The 20,093-nt window shown below is 45.7% G+C and overlaps 1 protein-coding gene and 1 non-coding gene across 2 annotated transcripts in view; both read left to right on the top strand.

Moving 5' to 3' along the window:
- The window catches only part of MIA3 (MIA SH3 domain ER export factor 3), a 935,339-nt gene that overhangs the window by 757,791 nt on the left and 157,455 nt on the right, over positions 1-20,093 (top strand). The gene's annotated exons all lie outside the window — the stretch shown is intronic.
- Positions 15,777-15,849, top strand: TRNAT-UGU (transfer RNA threonine (anticodon UGU)). Its single transcript has one exon. It is a non-coding gene; the product is annotated as a tRNA-Thr (tRNA).

Here is a 20,093-nt window from a genome sequence, read left to right as displayed (position 1 = left end):
CACGCTTTGACTTCAGCAACAACTTTTCTTTTTTCTTTTTTTTTTTTTTTTTTTTTTTTTTTTTGAGATGGAGCTTCACTCTGTAGCCCAGGCTGGAGTGCCGTGGCACAATCTCAGCTCACTGCAACTTCCGCCTCCCAGGTTCAAGCGATTCTCCTGCCTCAGCCTCCCGAGTAGCTGGGATTACAGGCACGTGCCACTACACCCAGCTAATTTTTATATTTTCAGTAGAGATGGGGTTTCACGATGTTGGCCAGCCTGGTCTCCAACTCCTGACCTCAAGTGATCCACCCACCTTGGCCTCTCATGCCTGCTGGGATTACAGGCGTGAGCACCACGCCCGGCCCAGCAGCACCTTGATGAGAACACACATCTGCAACTCAGGCCTCCCCAAGGCTGCAGCCTGGAATGTCCAGCGGCATGTGGAACACCTCCACCTGGGTGGCCTGCAGCTTAGCAGGCCCAACACGGGATCAGTCCCCATTTTCCCAAACCAGCTTCTCCCTTGACTCATGTTCCTCATCAGGAGCCAGGCTCTGTCCTGTCACATATCCCACAAGAACAGACTGAGTGCCTACCCTGTGTGAGCATTGCCCAGGGGCGGGGGCTGCAGCAGTGAGCAGGACAGGGCCACTGTCCTCCTGGATGGGGGAACTCACAAAATAAGCCAAGAGTAAACATAAAATATCATGTCAGGTGGTGATGAGCACTGTGGACAAAAATACAGCAGGCTTAGGAGAGCATGGTGGGGAGGCCTCCATTTTCTTGTCTTTTTCTTACAGTTTTAGGAGTTTCTAATGTTTCACACGGGTATTGAACGCTCTGGGTCAAGATGAGCTCATTCAGTAAGGGAACCTGGAGAAAGAAAAGAAGCAGAGGACCTGTCCCGGGGTGTGTTGACATTTGGAGACTTGGAGAACGAAAAGGCAGCCTGGGCCGGGTGCAGTGGCTCACACCTCTAATCCCAACACTTTGAGAGGCTGAGGCAGGCGGATCACCTGAAGTCAGGAGTTCAAGACCACCCTGGCCAACATGGTGAAATCCCGTCTCTACTAAAAATACAAAAATTAGCCAGAATTAGTGGCACACACCTGTAATTCCAGCTACTTGGGAGGCTGAGACAGGGGAATCACTTGAACCCAGAGGCGGAGGTTGCATTGAGCCAAGATCACGCCATTGCACTCCAGCCTGGGCAACAGAGACAGACACCATCTTAAAAAAAAAAAAAAGAAAAAAGAAAGAAAGAAAAAACAGAGAAAAACAAAAAGGCAGCCTGGAGACAGAAGGAGCTGTTGCTGCCTGAAAGTTAGAAGAAAATCAGGAGTGCACTTTCCCAGAAGCAAAGCAAAGAAACATCTCAAGAAGAGTTGGCCGAGCCCAGGGCCCCAGTAGGGTGAAGACTGAGCATCGGCCATTGGCTTTGGCAACCTGGAGCTCGAAAGAGAGGAGACAAGGGTAGTTTCAGTGGTGCATGGGAGGGAACCTGTGAGAGAATGGGACGTGAGGGACGAAGCAGAGACAGCAAGAGCACACAGCCCTTCCCAGGAGCTTTAAGAGAAACAGGAGCAGAGAGATGGAGCAGGAGTTAAAACTAAGTCTCGTACAAGGCGTTTTATGTTAGGAGATTCCAGCATATTTATATGCTGATAAGTGTGAGCCAGGGGAGAAGGAAAATGTGAAGATGTCAGGGGAAAAAAGTGATCACAGAAGCAAACCACTTGATTGGAGGGAGGGTTTAGGAACCAAAGCACACGTCGGGAGTTTGGCTTAAGACGGGCAGAGAGAGTTCTCGTGAACTCCTCCCTTAGATCCCTAATCACTTATCTCTAAGCTATATTTGTGATATCTTAAATCTTCAATCAATCACCAAATGTGGTATTTATTCACCCCATAGTATTGATCTTTTGTCACTTGATTTTCATTCTCACTGCCATCATTTGGTAACTAAATTATCACATCTTGGAGAATCACTTGAACCTGGGAGGCAGAGGCTGCAGTGAGCCGAGATCCCGCCACTGCACTCCGGTCCAGGCGACAGAGTGAGATTTCATCTCAAAAAAAAAAAAAAAGGATAAAACATGTTTGTTTTAATTTTCAAACCATAACCACACTTAGCCCCTATCTGTCCAGAGGAGCAGGATGGCAAGTTTCTTTCCACAATTCCCCTCTCCAAATACCCTGAGTACAGATAAGGTGGCACACGCAGTCCATGGATCAGCCCATGAGGGACTCCAGTGCTCCCCTTGAAGCTACAATCACTGATGTCCAGACGCTGGTCTCTGCTGCCTCCTGTCCCTTCCCTGCTAAGGCAGGGGTCTCTGTTGGAATCCAGAGAATGAAGCAGGGAAAGACAAGCCCCCAGTAGCTAGCCACAATGGTCACCTTGTTCATCAACATCTAGCAGACAGGACAAGAGGAGGAGAGATTGCCCAGTTAGATTGTGTAAGTCAGGCCTGGAAGGGATACCCATCACCACACCGAAAGAGCCTGGAATATTTGGTCTAGCTGTATTCCCAGGAGGAAGAGAAAACAGGTTTGTTGGATGGTAATGACACATGAACATCTTATGAACCTGGGATAATAATAGATGTTGCATAGGGACTGACTGAGGATAAGAGATTATAGGTGACACAAAGTTTCTTAGCATATTACTTGGCACTTACATGATGGGTAAATGGTCAGCTTCCTAAGTCTTCTCCCTTCTTCCCTCCTCCCTAGTCTCTCTTTTCGCCAATCCTTTCCACCCTTTGTTTCCTCATTAGTATTTCTAAAAGTTCTATTTTTCTCAAGTCATTCCTCCTTGCCACCCCATTCAGAAAATGCTGATAGCTCCCCCATTGCCTTCAGGACCAAGTCCAAATTCCAGAACCTGGCATTAAGGCTCCCACCCCAAATGGATTGCTCTTCCACCCCTATTCCCATCATGAAGCTGCTCTATTCTCAGAACACACCAGGTGGGTTCGCTGCAAGTGTAATGTGTCCCATCTCTGCCCCCACCCAAATCTTATTCATGTTTCAAATACGAATTCATTTCCTACCTTTTCCATGAGCCTCCTCTGACCACGCAGGCATCTCTTCCTCAGCTGAAGTCCTGTAGCACACATCATCTCTTCTTATTGGACATGTGTGACATTTCTTCCCATTATTCATTAATCTGTGTGAATCCTCCTCCCACAACTGTGCTGGAGTCCCCTCAGGCCAAGAACCATGCCTCACTCTAGATTGCCTAGCACAGTCCTTTTTGCAAAAAAAAAGATGATTAAATAAATGTGTTAAGGCACACATTTCAAGAGTAAGATGTACTAGAAAGAGCTCAGATCTGAGCTTTAAATCCCAAGTGCAACATTTGCAAGTTGCATGGTTAGAAACAAGGTCTTCCTTGAAAACATCTCTAAGTCAGAGCTAATGACACCCACCTGACGGGGTGGTTTTGAGTATTAAGTGAGATAATGTATATAAGGCACCTAATAAGTACCTGAAGCACGGTGGGCCCTCAACAAATTCCCTTCTCCTGCCCCCCTACCTGAAACTGACCTAGAATGACAAGGGACAAACCTGTTAGGAGACAGGCAAAGATGACAAAGGCACTTTCCATTCCACAGCTCAGAGATCCTGTTCCAGGAAGCATCCGTTTTGACAAGGTGTGAGGACTCTAAGGGAGACTGAAACTCTCAGGGAGACAATGAGATGCTAGCAAGCTAGAAATCAGAGGCATTTCAGGAACTATTTCCACCCCAACAGCCTGACCTCAGAAGGGCACTAGAGACTGCCCATGGCTTTATACTGCAGGAAGGTAAGTGTTCAACCCTAAAGAGGCGCTGGTCCAGAAAGCTCTGGTTCAGTATCCCAGTGGCTGTGGTCTGACCTCTAGCCTGTTCTCAACCAAATGGAGGAAGATGGGGGGTCACTCAGGCCCAGACCAGAAAGTAGGCTCACCTCCCCCTTACTTGTTAGCAAATTTCCTAACCGGTCATTAGAAGAATCACTCTGTGGGACACCCAGTAGAGTCCATGCTATTAATAACATGATAAATGTGTGCAACTCAGGATAAAAATAATGCTCTGTACCTACACAGATGGATGTGTGCATGGGCCTGTATGTCCTTTGAAGCACCATTAACGATTGCACCTTTTTTTTCCAGAGCAGCCTCTGACACTTTATAATCTGAGAAAAAAAATGGCAGAACTTCTGCATCTCATGTGGAGCAGTTGAGTTTACTGCCCACCTGTTTTCTCAGATAAACCCGAGTCAGGCTCCCGACTCTCCGACCCACCCACCCAGGACTTTGCGCAGAGATTTGCCTTCATTTCCTCATCTGTACCCGGTGCGATAATACTTACCTTGCAGGTGGTCATGAGCGTTAAATAGAGGAAACTAATCTTCCTAAAGTGCTGGTATCGTGCTTGCTGTTCCAACCCTGATAGCCATCATTACATTATTACAAGTCAAGCTGAAGGGCAGCAGAATAAATTGTAAGAATATATTAAGCATGGGTAGGGACCAAGTCTGGGCAGCCACGAGCAAAAATGAGAAAGGGATTTGCATGGTGGGACTGGCATTTGCCCATCTCCATTTTCGAGGCCTCTGTCTGCGTTCAACAGTTCTTCTAAGATCACGTGTGGCTGTCTGGCCACTTTATTTGTAAACTTTCTCCGCTTCCAAGAGTTGTGAACTCATTTCAAGCAGCTCATTGGCAACCCTCCTGCCCATTCTATGCATATTTTACAGAGGACAGCTTTGAGGCTTAAGCAAAATGGCATTTGCAAAGCCACAGAGCTCACTGGTGGCAGAGCTGGGATATAGGACTATTGAATTCAAAGCCCCCCACTCACTCTTTACCTCCCTCCCCTTTCTAAAGCATGACCCACTGGAGCTTTCACAGCGGGGGCTATAGATTGTGGAAAAAAGTGGCAACATGATGGTGAACTTGCATCTGATCCAGTGATTCCAAATCCCCTTAAAACTGAGGCAGAGACTCCCCCAAAGGGACTGGTGAGCCCTGTGACTGGCCCCCCACACCATGACAACACTCCTGTTCCAGCGCCTCAAGGGATCTCCACTCTCCTACCTTCTCACTTAGGTGGGAAAGGTGGTGTCCTCACCTACATGTACGGCCAAGTTTCCCGTAATTTAAGCAGATCTAGCTGGATCACTAAAAGGGTCTCTATGCTGCACGTTACAACTGCACATCTTAGCACCCAAAGCCTTCACTGGACAGAGAAAACCGTGCTTGGGTGACTCGTGACTCGACATTTGCTCTGAACGTGTCAGTACTGAGGAACATCGGTACCGGATCCCAGACATAGGGCTGAGCCCAGCTGGTTCTCATTCTTTCTTGGGGCCAGGCCTGCTGCGTGGTTTCATTTAATTGAATATTTTGATTGTTTGCTTTCTGTAGCCAGAAGCCTGCAGGCAGTAAATGCCCTTTTCCATCAGTTCAAGAAAGAAAATGTACCTGCCGAGGTAGTATTTGCTTCGCTGAGCTGCTGACTTATTTTAAGAACTAAATCTTTCCTGTTACTATATTTTTCACTCTGGGGTGTGCGCGCTCCAAGACTGACAGTAATTCAGGTCTAGGGCAGGAGCATCCTCTCAGCGATGACGTAGCGCCACCTACTGACCACTTGCTCAACAGCAGCCACGTTCAACAGCTACGGTGATCTCGACAGACACGAAAATGTTTTGAGCTCTCAACAAGAAGGTCTACATGCATTCTTCCCTTCTCACATAGCAGAGCTTGCCCAGCAGAATTGTGCTCCTTTTATTTTTTAACATAAATAAGTTAAGACACAAGGCTCCAGCAAGAAAGCTGAGCAAGTTCTCCACTTGACAACTGTGTCATACTTCCCGACTTTGGCGGCTGTCATTTACAAATGATGAGCTCATGAGAGAGGAGGCTAATGCAACCCCCAGGTGCCCAAAACACAAGCATGGAGAAAGACAGCACTCCTGTGGAATCTGATGCAATCCTCTTGTCTTTTTTAGCCCTTCATACCAGTGTTTCTAAACTTTAGGTGCAAGATTATCCTCACAGCACTTCTAAGGAGTATAAACCCCAGGGTAATTATTAACGGGTTACCACAGCAACTCATATGTAAAGAGTTGGAAAGTCCTTCCTCTGTGGTGATTGAGAGTAGAGATGGGGCTGTTTGCAGCCCCCTAAACACATTGCCTCCTTGCCACACGACAGCAAAAATTGAGAATTATCATCCTGTCACCACCCAATGGCTCTGGGCCCTCAAGCTCCCAGTTCCTCACGGATGTCTACAGCAGCAGAGTCTCTTGACCTTCGCACCATTGAGTTAGATAGGTCTTTGTTGTTGGGAGGCTGCCTGTGCATTCTGAGCATTTAGTGGCATCCCTGACCTCTACCCACTGGTGTCACTGGCACCCCACCACTGTCCCCAAACTTCCACCCCTGTTATAACAATCAAAATACCTATAGACATTGCCGAATGTTTCCTGGGGGTTCAAAATCACCTCTGCTTTAGAACCACCTATCTGGAAGGCAAATACATGGAATATAAGAAGAACAACAACAGTAATAATTACTAGTACTGCTATCATTTAAAACGTAAAATTGCACCAGCAGCTAATGGATAAGTCACTGGCTTCCTAAAAGGCACTAATTATGTGCTGAGACTTTATGGCCTTATCTTATTTAGTCTTCACAACCAAGAAACCAGTCTGTGTTGACAAAGCATTCACATTACAAAGAAACTGAAGTTCAGAGATGCCAAGTAACTTGGCCAAGGGTGCAGAGCTGTCAGTGGCTGAGCTACCATTTGAAACCAGACTTTCCTGACTCTAAAATCCGAGCCTGTCACCACCTCCGGATCCCAAGGCCACATAGCACAGATAGTTCTGGAACAGTCCTCATTCTCAAAAGGTCTGACAGAGTATGCTAGTGCTACTCAAATAATATATCTAGATTTAGATTTAAAGACATAAAGACTGTAGCTATCCTCCATAAGAATTGACCCAAAGCGTGACTGCTGCAGAGGTTTTCCAATAGGGTAATAGAGCAGGTCAGAGCCTTGGCCTGTAATTGACTGTATGGCCTTTATTTGGGGTCAGTTACTTAAGCTCTTGAAGTCTCTTCTTGTTCATATATAAGATAAAAAATTTGTCAGAGCAATGATACTCAACTCTGGCTGCACATTAAAATCACTTGGGTAGCTTTTTGATATGGTTTGGATCTGTGTCCCCACCCAAATCTCATGTAATCCCCAATGTTGGAGGTGGGGCCTGGTGTGAGGTGATTGGATCATGGGGGCAGATTTCCCCCTTGGTACTGTCCTCAAGATACTGAGTTCTCATGAGATCTGGTTGTTTAAAAGTATGTGGCACCTCCCTTCTCTTTCTCTCTTGCTCCTGCTCCTACCGTGAAAACATATCTGCTCCCCCTTTGCCTTCCACCATAATTTTAAGCTTCCTGAGGCCTTCCCAGAAGCCAAGCAGATGCCAGCATTGTGCTTCCTGTGCAGTCTATAGAACCATGAGCCAATTAAACCTCTTTTCCTTATAAATTACCCAATTTCATGTGTTTGTTTATGGCAATGTGAGAATAGCCTAATACAGAAAATTGGTACCAGGAGTAGAACATTGCTATAAAGATACCCAAAAATGTGAAAGCAGCTTTGAAACTGGGAAATGGGCAGAGGTTGTAAGAATGTGGAGGGCTAAAAGACAGGAAGTTGAGGGAAGGTTTGGAACATCCTTGAGAGTTGTTTAATGGTTGTGATTAAAATGCTGATAGTGATGTGGACAATGAAGTCCAGCCTGAAGATGTCTCAGATGGAAATGAAGAACTTATTGGGAATGAGTAAAGGTAACTTTTGAAATGCCTTATCAAACAGCTTAGCTGCATTATGCCCCTGCTCTAGAGATCTATGGGACTTTGAACTTGAGAGTGGTAATTTAGGATATCTGGCAGAAGAAATTTCTAAGCAGCAAAGTGTTCAACATGTGACCTGGCTGTTTCTAACAGCCTATGCTCATATATGTGAGCAAAGAAATGACCTGAAGTTGGAACTGATATTTAAATGGGAAACAGAGCATACAAGTTTGGAAAATTTGCAGCTTGGCTGTGTAGTAGAAAAGAAAAGCCCATTTTCAGGGGAGGAATTTAAGCAGGCTGCAGAAATTTGCATACATATAAATGATCCAAGTGCTAATAGCCAAAACAATGGAGAAAAGGCCTCAAAGGCATTTCAGAGACCTTTGCAGCAGCCCCTCCCATCATAGGCCCAGAGACCTAGGAGGAAAGAATGCTTTTGTGGGCTAGGCCCAGGGACTCTGCTGCCCTATGCAGCCTTAGGACATTGCTCTCCACCTTCCAGCCACTCCAACTTCAGCCATAGCTCAAAGGCGTATAGCTCAGGCCACTACTTCAGAGGGTGCAAGTCATAAGCCTTGGCAATTTCCATGTGATATTAAGCCTGCAGGTGCATAGAGTACAAGGATTAAGGCCTGGGAGCCTCCACCTAGATTTCAGAGGATATATGAAAAAGCCTGGATATCCAGACAGAAGCCTGCTGCAGGGGCAGAAGCCTCATGGAGAACCTCTGCTAGGGCAGTATGAAGGAGAAATGTTGAGTTGGAGCCTCCACAAAGAGTCCCCACTGGGGTCCTGCTTAGTGGAGCTGCACAAAGAGAGTCACCGTCCTCCAGACCCCAGAACGTTAGAGCCACCAACAGCTTGCACCATGTACCTGGAAAAGCCACACTCAATGCCAGCCTGTGAGAGCAACCATGGGGGCTGAACCCTGCAAAGTCACAGTGGCAGAGCTGCCCAAGGCCTGGGGAGAGCACTTCTCACACCAATGTGACCTGCACGTGAGACATGGAGTCAAAAGAGATTATTTTGGAGCTTTAAGATTTAATGACTGCCCTGCTGGGTTTTGGACTTGCATGGGGCCTGTAGTTCCTTTCTTTTGGCAGATTTATCCCTTTTGAAATGGGAATGTTTACCCAATGCTAGTATTCTCATTGTATCTTAGAAGTTAGTAACTTCTTTTTTATTTTTCAGGCTCGTAGGTGGAAGGAACTTGCCTTGTCTCAGATGAGATTTTGAACTTTGGAATTTTGAGTGAATATTAGAATGAGTTAAGACTTTGGGGGACTGTTGGGGAGGCATGATTGTATTTTGAAATGTGAGAAGGAAATAAGATTGGGAGGAGTGCCAGGGGTGGAATTATATGGTTTAGATCTGTGTCCCCACCCAAATCTCATGTCGAATTGTAATCTCCAATGTTGGAGGTGGGACCTGGTGGGAGGTGATTAGATCATGGGGTCAGATTTCCCCCTTGGTGCTGTCCTCAAGACAGAGAGTGAGATCTCATGTGATCTGGTTGTTTAAAAGTGTGTAGCACCTCCCCTTTCTCTGTTGCTCCTACTCCTGCCATGTAAGACATATCTGCACCCACTTTGCTTTCCACCATAATTATAAATTTCCTGAGGCCTCCCCAGAAGCTAAGCAGATGCCAGAATCATGTTTCCTGTACAGCCTGCAGATCTGTGAGCCAACAAAACCTCTTTTCTTTATAGATAAGCTAGTCTCAGGTGTTGTTTTATAGCAATGTGAGAACAGCGTGATAGTTTTCAAATGGAATGCTTAAGCCCAACCCCAAATCATTTAAACTAGAATCTCTGGGTCCCAGGCAATGATATTTTTAAAACCCTCAGGTGACTCTAATAGATAGCCAGAATGGATACCCATGAGGTTGATGAACAGTGAGACCCTTCAGTTCTGTTTTTCTAACTTAGGTCCCAACTCTCCTAGGATCAGAAGCCATTCTTTTCTCCTTTACTGGGATCCATTCTGGGGGGTGGCTAGTTTCTCTGTCTCATAAGGCTGTCCCAAAAGCCTTGATTAATTTCCTGGAACTTTCTGACTGTCTCAACTGTCCTGCAGTCCCTGAACTGATCATTCCCAGCATCTCATTCTACCACCAAGAAGTATTGAAACCCCATCCCACTCTCCTGTGGTACATTTGGGTTGGAAACTCCTACCAAAGGCTGCAAAGAGCAGGGAACATGACAGAAGACAGCTGTGTCCACTGAAAGACTATATTCTCCTTAGCCTCATTGAATGCTTGCCCTGTCTGACTTTAATAAGGTTAATTCTAATCTGTGGTTTTTCCGGAGGTGAGAGAATCTCCCCTTTATGAACATGACTCACTGGCTTCTATTTCAGCTCCCAAAGAAGAGTGATAATGTCTCACTGAGCAGGTGCCTGAGAGAAGCTTTGGCCTTATGAGCCCCATGTTCTTCACCCTTTTCTGTGCCTCCTGTCACCCCTATTTCTACAACAGGAGAGCTTCATGCAGCACTCTAAGATACAACTAACAATAAAAGTAATTTACATCACTTACTATACTCCAGATGCCAAGCTCTGCATAAAGTGTTTACATGCTTCATTTCATTTATTCTTCACAAGTCCCCACATGAGATGGTATTATATTATCATCATCATTCCCATTTTATAAATGAGGAATCTGAGTTGACTGTACTGCCTGTTCCTCCTCCTTAGCACTGGTCCCCACAGTCCACCCATTATCTGAATAATGTCTGTTTTCCTACTAGTCTTTATGCTTGGCAAGAGCAGAGGCCACATCTGGATTGGCTGACCACTTAATCCCCAAACTGGCAGGAGCAGAGCCAGAACTGAGACACGAGCAGGCTGGCCCCCAGGGCCATGTGTGCTCACCCTCTGCTGTCATAGAAGGTGAGTCTGCAAAGCTGAGACGTGGGTTCCTGGGAGGTAGGTAGGCCCTTGGGATATGTATGGGTCAGGAAAGCAGTGGAAGAGAGAGTTTTAGAAGGAAAAGCAGTCATCAGCACTACGTGCTGCCAAGACACCAAGGCTTCACCCACACAGAGCTTACCTAGTGCCGATGAGGGTCATTTTGGTGGAGCTGTAGGGCCAGAAGACAGATGGGGCAAGTGGAATGTGTGAAAGGTAAGGGTCAGAGTAAATGTGTGGGGACAACTCACTGGAGTTGAAAGGTGGTTTTTATTTTATTTTATTTTCCACGAGAGAGACACAGAAGCAGATGGAAAGGATCCAGTTGAGCATTAGAGGTTGAATAAAGGGATAAAGGGCATAGTGGGTCCTGCTGGAGACCTTAGAGAGAAGAGAGGGCTGGGCCAGGCTCAGTGGCTCATTCCTGTAATACCAGCACTTTGGAAGGCCGAGGCGAGCAGATCACCTGAGGTCAAAAGTTTGAGGCCAGCCTGACCAACATGGCGAAACTTCGTCTTTACTAAAAGTACAAAAATTAGCCGGGCGTGGTGGCAGGCACCTGTAATCCCAACTACTCAGGAGGCTTAGGCAGGAGAATTGCTTGAACCCGGGAGGCAGAGGTTGCAGCGAGCTGAGATCACGCCACTGCGCTCAAGCCTGGGCGACAAGAGCGAGACTCTGTCCCATAAAAAAAAAATTTAAAAATTTAAAAAATAAAAATAAAAAAAAAAGGAAGGCTGTCTTTGGGGACAGATAAAGCTCCTCTACCATAACCGAAGGGCAGGCAGGAAAGTGAACCCGGTCACACAGGTCCAGGTGGGCAGTCCGTGAAGGGAGGTGAGGCCGGACCTGTGCTGAACTCTTTGCACCCAGCAGCACATTACACCCTGAAAGTGTGTACTCTCCTAGCCCCGCTTCTCAGGTGAACAGGAGCTTCAAAAGTTAGGTAATTTTCAGAGGGTGGGAAGGAGGGGGTGAAGAGAGGTTGGTGATACACTCTGATTCTCTGTCCCCACCCAAATCTCATCTTGAGTTGTAATCCAAATTGTAATCCCCATGTGTTGGGGGAGGACCTCGTGGGAGGTCATTGAATCATGGAGGTGGTTATCCTCATGCTATTCTTGTGATAGTGAGTGAGTTCTCATGAGATCTGATAGTTTTATAAGGGGCTTTTCCCCCTTTTACTTGGCACTCCTCCTTCCTGCAGCCATGTGAAGAAGGACGTGTTTGCTTGCTTGCTTCCCCTTCCGCCATGATTGTAAATTCCTGAGGCCTTCCTAGCCCTGTGGAACTGTGAGTCAATTAAACCTCCTCTGTTTGTAAATTACCCAGTCTCGGGCAGTTCTTTATAGCAGCATGAGAACAGACTAATACAGTTGGTCAATGGGTACAAACATACAGTTAGATAGAAGGAAGAAGTTCTAGCATTTGATGGCACAGTAGGGTGACTATAATTATCAATAATGTATTGTGTATTTCAAAATAGCTAGTAGAAAAGATTAGAAATGTTCCCAGCACATCATTTCACGCATGATGGAGTGCAAGTTCCTTCTTCTCATGAAGTCGCAGCTTTTTTCTGGCACTAGATAAGCTCAAAGATTCCTTCTGGCTCTGACATCCTCATACCTTCTGACCTTGAGTCTGACTGTGGGCAGGACAGTAGAAGGTCTGCTCCCAGGAGGAGAGGATGCACGTGGGACAATGATTCAGAGGAGAGCCAGACAGTCTCTACACCAAGTGGGTGGGAGAGCTGTCCTGGGCTGTCTCCTGTTTCCCACCACCTCAGGGATACCAGGGATTCAATGGGGAAGGGGAGAGGATATAGGCAGCGGAGAAAGGAGAGAATAAGGGTGAAGGAGGTGAGAAAGCAAAGGAACTATCTTCTTAAAGCAAAAAGAAGTCCCTTTAACACAAAAAACAGCTGAGGGATATGGCTGGGACTTGCTAGTTTTCATCTCCTTTCTCTCCCAACAAAACTGGACCCTGGGATGCCTTCCCTCCTGGCAGTGCCAGAAGCTGGAATCTCTCTACATGGTTTTCTGCTCAGAGTCGACCATAGACCAGAAGTAAATGCTCAACCTTTGAAGAACATTCCCTTCTATGTTCGTTTCTGGCATTTCACAGTTTCCTAGCACTTTCAAGTTCACTATTGTGTTGAATCCCTCAAAATGCTCTGAAACAGACAGGCCAAAATTGTCACCTCCATTTTACAGTCTTTATAGGATGTCTACTTTCTTTATCTTTATTTCATCTTACCATTTAACTTTGTGTCTTTTGTTCACAGTACAGAAATTGGAATTGAAAAGAGGAGAGGTTCCATTTGTCTATCACATGCTACCTCCTGCTGCTGGGAGATCACGTGCATCAGTACTGGGAGGAGGGGCCAGGGATGGTGCTGTACCAGGTCAAGGGAATGGAAGAAGGGAAATTCAAAATTCATTTGTTGGAATTCTAACCCCCAGTACCTAAGGATGTGACCTTATTTGGAAAGAGTCTTTTCATAGGTAATCAAGTTAAAGTGAGGTCAGTGGGGCAGGCCCTAACCCAATATGATTGATGTCCTTATAAAAAGGAGAAATTTGGATACAGAGCTATACATAGAGGGAAGATGATGTGAGGAGACACAAGGAGAAAACGGCCATCTACAAGCCAAGGAGATCCTTCCTTCACTGCCCTCAGAAAAAACCAACCCTATCAACACCTTGATTTCATACTTCTAGCCTCCAGAGCTAGAAGATAATACAGTTCTGTTGTTTAAGTCACCTAGTGTGAGGTATTTTGTTCCAGCAGCCCCAGCAAACTAATGCACTCCTCAAAATCGCCTCTGAGGTGGAAAATAAGCCAGCTCTCTAAGGCTTTTGCCAAGACAACATAAGACATTAAAATCAGGCTTACATGTTTCAGGTGGAAGGAATATGTGAAATTAGAGATAATGGTGCCTGCAGGTAGCTTGAGAGGGAGGGAAAGTTTGTATATGAAAGACGCAATTGACTGAGGAGTTTGACCTTTACCCAGAGTACAGTGAGAAGGCACTGGAGGTTCCTGGAGCTGAGGAGGGACAAGAGCCATGCATTAGGCAGTAAATCTCAGAGCAATGGACTGGGGAAGCAGGAGAAGGAGAAAACCAGATAAGCTACAGAATCTAAGGGTGGTGCAAAATTCCAACACAGATGGAGAGGCAGTGCAAGTGAAAATAAGGCAAAATGATGAGAAGACAGCTCCCAAAGCACTTCCCTGATTTCTCTTTTCTCTTAATTTACTAAATGAACATCATCAGAGATGTCATTCATCTCAACATTTGTTGAGCATCTACTATGAACCAGACACTATTTTAGGTGTTGAAAAGGCAACAGTGAATAAAACAGATCAAAGCCCCGGCCCTCAAAGAGCTGACATTCTATCAGGGAGAGATAGATGAAGAATAAAAAACAATAAGCACATTATCTACTACAAAAGAAGGTTAAGTAGTATGGAGTAAAAAGAGCAGAATAAGGAGGATGGTGAGCTATAAATAGGGGATCACGACAGCTCCTGTCCGGAGCTGCACGCCCCGGCCATAGCAAATAATAATTAAGGATTAAACGCCTGAGCTATATTCATTTCCACCCCACACCTTCTCCCTAGATTTGCCTTTTTTCTCCTGTACTAATACCTCATTAAAGATGGCGCTCTTCCTGCTGCTTCTTCACTCACTTTTCCCACGCCAGGGAAAATTGTCACTTAATAGCGCAAGCGCAACATGACGTCCCACCGGAGAAACCAAAACTAACCTGGCCACGCCCTCGGCAATGAGATCATTTCCGCCTTAGCCCAACCCCTTCCCTTCCAAGTGTATATAAGGCAATGCATTACCGCCATTGAAGGAGACTTGATCAGAGCACTGTCTTGTCTCCATTTCTCGTGTCTCTTGTTCCCCAAATTCCCACCCCCTCCTCCAGGGCCTGCTCTGACTATCCCGCGGGCCGGGATAAGCTCCCATTGAGAGAGTGGATGTAAGCAGACACTTGGAGATGAGGGAGAGATGCCTGCAGCCCACTTGGTGAACATGATCTTCATTCTCTTTTTCATGCACTAACGGATCATGTTGTGGCCATGACTTCATTCCTTTAGTAAATGGTTCACTAACCAAAAGGGAATGAAGCATAGTGATTCTGACCATTAGAAAAAAGAGCACGGCCCGGGTGCGGTGGCTCACGCCTGTAATCCCAGCACTTTGGGAGGCTGAGGTGGGCGGATCATGAGGTCAAGAGATCGAGACCATCCTAGCCAAAATGGTGAACCCCGTCTCTACTAAAACCACAAAAATTAGCTGGGCGTGGTGGTGCACACCTGTAGTCCCAGCTCCTTGGGAGGCTGAGGCAGGAGAATGGCTTGAACCCGGGAGACGGAGGTTGCAGTGAGCTAAGATCACACCATTGCACTCCAGCCCAGGCGACAGTGCGAGATTCTGTCTCAAAAAAAAGAAAAAAAAATAGAAAAAGAAAAAAGAAAGAAAGAGAGAGAGAAAGAAAGAAGGAAAGAGCGAGCAAAGCAGAGGCAGAGCTTTGCTTGTTCACTCTGCCTCATCTAGCATTATTTGAGTACTCAGTAAATATGTGTTGAAGTAATTAATTCATCCCAAATCAGTAACTTAGTTTATGAGAACAAAGACACCCCCATAACTTCCCACTTCCCTGAAAGTACCAAACTTGATACAATTTATCAAGGAAGCAAGATTGAAAGATTTATTGAGAGTAAACATCCCACTGAAAATATGACCAGAACACCATTTCATTTTTGCACTTTCCCTCCCAGCCCTTGTCTGTATGTGTAAGTTAGGTATGATTTAGTGTATTGTAATCACAAACATATGATTTGAGGCTTCAGTGTTTTACATTTATCATCATGTTGTAAGCACTTTTCTCTGTCATTTCATAGCCTTTACAACTACCATTGATAATAGATGCATGGGGTCAAATTCTCACAGACCGCCAGGTAAACCAATGCTGTTGGTAAGATCTATGATTTCCTGAAGGAACTGTTTCACGTCGGCTCCATAGCTCAGTGGTTAGAGCACTGGTCTTGTAAACCAGGGGTCGCGAGTTCGATCCTCGCTGGGGCCTCCTGTCGGCTTGCTTTTGTTTTAATCCATAGTATTTAAATACGGAATAGAGTCCAAAATGGAAAACGTGATTTCCGAAAACGTTACTCCTAACAGAGTTAAACATTAGTTCCCCTGAAATGCAAATGAGGAGCATCCTTAACGTGCTTTAGAAGTGACCCGGAAGAGAAAATCCTGGACCCCCAACAAGAAGCAGGCAAGGGCAGGAGGAGGGGGAAACTGGCTCGGCAGCCCCAGTACTACCGGACCTGCAGGCCGGAGTACCGGAAATGGAGGCTTGAGGCTAACGCCCTGCACACAGACACCATTCCCTCAATGAAAACCAAGTGGAGGCGGCGGCCTTGGCAGTGAACTCGGCTGCTGGCTAACAGGACGGGCCATGGCGGCGCCGCGGCTGCAGTTACGGCGCGTGGCCGGCGGGCGGCGCTGTGGCACCGCTCCCCATCGCCTCCTGGCAGGCCGGCGGCTGCGCTTCTCCACGCCCTGCCAGGGCGGAGAGCTCGGCCAGAGTGGCCCGGACGCTAGCCGGCTCTGTGGCTGACACGTGGCAGCCCAGGCCCGACAGCCCGGCCTGGCTCCAAGGTCCTGCCTCTTCCGAGGCGACTCCCAAAAATAGTCCCAGGTTGCTTGGGAAGCCAGTGTTTGCAGCCTTTCTGACTCTCTGTGTTTTCCCTAAATTCCTCAATGCCGCGTGACTACAGAGTCACCAGAGGAAAGTGCCAACAGCCTTTTTTCTGACCACATGAATTTTTCCAACCCAGGATTTCTTTTCCCAGATCTGAGGGCCAGAGCTTGATAAAGGACTGTGTGTTAAGACGCCACAAGCCGCGTGTGGCCGCTGGGTGCTTGAAATGTGGCTAGTCCAAATGGCGATGTCCTGAAAGAGTAAAATACACATGGAATTTAAAAGACTTGGAACCGAAACAGGATGTAAGCCATCTCACTAGTAATTTTTGAATTGATTCCATGTTGAAATATATTGGATTATATAAAATAGAGTGTAATTAAAATAATTATAAAAAATTGTATAATTACAATTAACTATTTTTTTTTTAATGTATCTACTAGAAAATTTTAGGTTACATTTGTGGCTCCCATCTGCAGCTCTCATTTATCTTTCTGTTAGATAGTGCAGGTTAGGGACCCAGAGTCCTCTGACCTTGCGTCTAAGTTAATTCTTAATCTGGCTCCCACTAAGTAAACTGTAATAGCCAGAGAAAGTCTCTTTCATCTCTGGGTCTCCCCGGAGTCAGTACTGTGCCTGACAAGCAGTAAGCACAGCCTTCGTTGAGATGAAATTAAATATCTCCCCAACAAGCTCTTTAAAGCCAGGGAACTTACCTCTTTTTTTTTTCTTTTTCTTTGTTGGTGGTGGTGGTGGTGTTTTTGTTTTTGTTTTTTTTGAAAGGGAGTCTCCCTCTGTCGCCCAGGGTTGAGTGCAGTGACTTCATTTTGGCTCACTGCAACCTCCACCTCCCAGGTTCAAGCGATTCTCTTGCCTCAGCCTCCCAAATGGCTGGGATTACAGGTGCCCGCCACCACGCCCAGCTAATTTTTTTGCATTTTTAGTAGACATGGGATTTTGCCACATTGGCCAGGCTGGTCTCGAACACCTGGCTTCAAGTGATGCACCCGCCACGGCCTCCCACAGTGCAGAGATTACAGGTGTGTACCACTACAAGGAATGTGTTTCTTAAACTGAGTTCGCTTTGGGAGTGATGCAACTGTAAGACTTTCTGTTTTGGCTTGCAATATTTTAGATCTAGGAAAACACACTCAACACCCTCATACTTTGTTAATTATTTTGGCCCTCTGTGGTCAGGATATCTACTGCTAGCAATGCTGTGGAGGTGAAGTGTTCACAGTGCCTTGAGGACACAGGACCCACTGATGCAACAAAAATACCCATATTATCGCAAAAGCATCAGCCCTTTACTAACACACTGAATGCCTTTTGGCAAAGCCATTTGGGATCCTTGAATACCTTAGTTCCAGGACTACTTACTCTGAGTTACTTGGTCATCAAGTAACAAAGTAGTAAGAAAGAGAAGTTTTTGAAGCTCTCTAATCCCATCTCCCTCCAGTCATTGCCAGTCGTCATCATTCCTCTCCCTTCCCCTGACACAAACTGATCTCTAGAAAGAGCAAATACCTGCACATGTGTATTTTTCAACCCTCCGAACTTTTCAACACCTTAGGCTGTAAGGAAGAGGAATACATTTTGGCTTTTCGATGCCCTAGAGATTGTTTTCTAACAGTCCTAGACCCTCCCAGGAAGGCTCACCGGCATCACCAGGCATCCTTCCAGAAAATAAAGCCACTTGCTAGAGAAAAACACTCTGCCTCTCCCCCAGCTTTCCAACATTTCAGAGGCCCCATTCAGTTTCCCGGTCTAGACCCATGCAATACCCTCTAGTGCGAAACCAGTGTTCCAAATGCTTTGAATTTGGTGTGTGCGATCCTTTCCGTTGATACATGAATTTTGAGGATTTTCCCCCAGCTCAAACACTTCCAGTCCAGACTGTATTTTTGCCCCATGTATTTGAAGAAAGACCATATGAGCAAAGAAAGCAGAGTGGGCTCAAACATTTAGTCCAGAGGTTAGATCCAATCTCCTTGAACTGGCCTGGGGTTTTCAGCTCTTCCAACAAAATAACCCTGGGTTAATCCCCTCCACCTTTAAGTTGCTGTCTTCATCTGAGAAGAAGCTAAAAGTGTGAAATATCAAGTTGGTTAGACTCTGAAGTTCATTTCGATCCTAGAGAGTATACATAAGTGCTACAAAGGTAGGCAAGGAAAACTAAAACTATGAAAAAGGCGAAGGAAGAAAACTTGAAGACGATCAAAAAAAATGATCTGCAGAAAACGATGACTGGTGTTTAGCAGCTTCCATAAAGACAGAACAAGAGAAAAAGAATCAGAGAGGTTTGATGGATTCCTGTTAGGTAAGGTTACCTAAAGCAAAAAGATGGAAACTGCTTCTATGGAAGTCTTTAAAAAAAAAATCTATCCAGAGTATGTCCAATCCTATCTAAAATAGTGATCATATGACCTTAAAAGTTAACAACCCTGGTATTTTATGCTTTTGTTCTCTTTAAACCAAATTGTCTACACTCTTCTGGATGTTTTGCATAATATGAAGAACTTGATGAATATAGGGACCATTTCCTCTGTTAGTTCTTCAATCCTCAGATACATAGTTCAAAAGTCACCATCCTTCATTGAGGGCCTCCATGAAGGCAGATGCACAGCAGACTGCAAGGGGGAATTGGTTCTAGTCCAACTGAACTGTTCCCTGTTCCCTTACACCACTGTGATACAGTCACTTAACCTCACAAAGCTTCACTTTTCTCATCTTCAATGGAGGTTTTATGGCAACAGAGAAGAGCAAGGCTTTGAGGTTTCAAGATAAGGTATAAGCTTGGCACATATAGGTATTCAAATAAAATGTAGTTAAGTTTATTATGCTGTGTGCACAATAAAGCCAAATAGTGAAACTTCCTTTGCAAAGATTATAACAGTGAGAGAAGCCTGGCATGGCTGACCGCCTCTTGCCTCTAGCCTCACGGGCTGGCTGTCCTCACTCATTCCTGACTGAGGCCAAGCTAACCATGGGAGGAATTTAGTTTATTGTTTAACTTTGAAGCAAGAATTATAATAGTCCCTCCCTCCCTAAAACTAACTCCCTCCTTGCTCAGGGACTGAAGCTGCCTTTGTAAAACTGATGGAAGGCCACTAGATTATGGGAAGGGCCTGAATTCTGCTAAAATGTAAGCATCATTTCTATAATCCCTTACTGCTCAGGAGTCATGTGGTCAGAGGTCACAAGATTTATGACTTCTCCAGTTGCTCCTATAGATAACATCACTATTGTAGCACCTAAGATTGGTCTTTTGAGATGTTTTTCAGATGGTTGCACCCTGGAAACCAACTAACCTATCCAGATTTGTGATTCATCACTCAACATTTCATGTGGCCCCGATCCAGAGGCAGACTCAGTGCACAAGGACTGTTCCTCACACCCCTATGATTTCATTCTCAACCAATCAGCAGCACACATTCCCTAGCCCCTCCCCCCACCAAACTATCCATAAAAACTCCAGCCTCTGAGTTCTCTGTGAGACTGATTTGAGTAATAACTCCAGTCCTTCTAGTTGGCAGCCTCTGTGTTAAACTGTTTTTCTACTGCAATATTGTAGTCTCAGTGAATTGGTTTTGTCTGTGCACTACACAGGAAGAACCTGT

Source organism: Macaca thibetana, chromosome 1, assembly GCF_024542745.1.
Source record: "Macaca thibetana thibetana isolate TM-01 chromosome 1, ASM2454274v1, whole genome shotgun sequence".
Classification (NCBI taxonomy): Eukaryota; Metazoa; Chordata; class Mammalia; order Primates; family Cercopithecidae; genus Macaca; species Macaca thibetana.
This window is presented reverse-complemented; position numbering and strand designations above follow the sequence as displayed.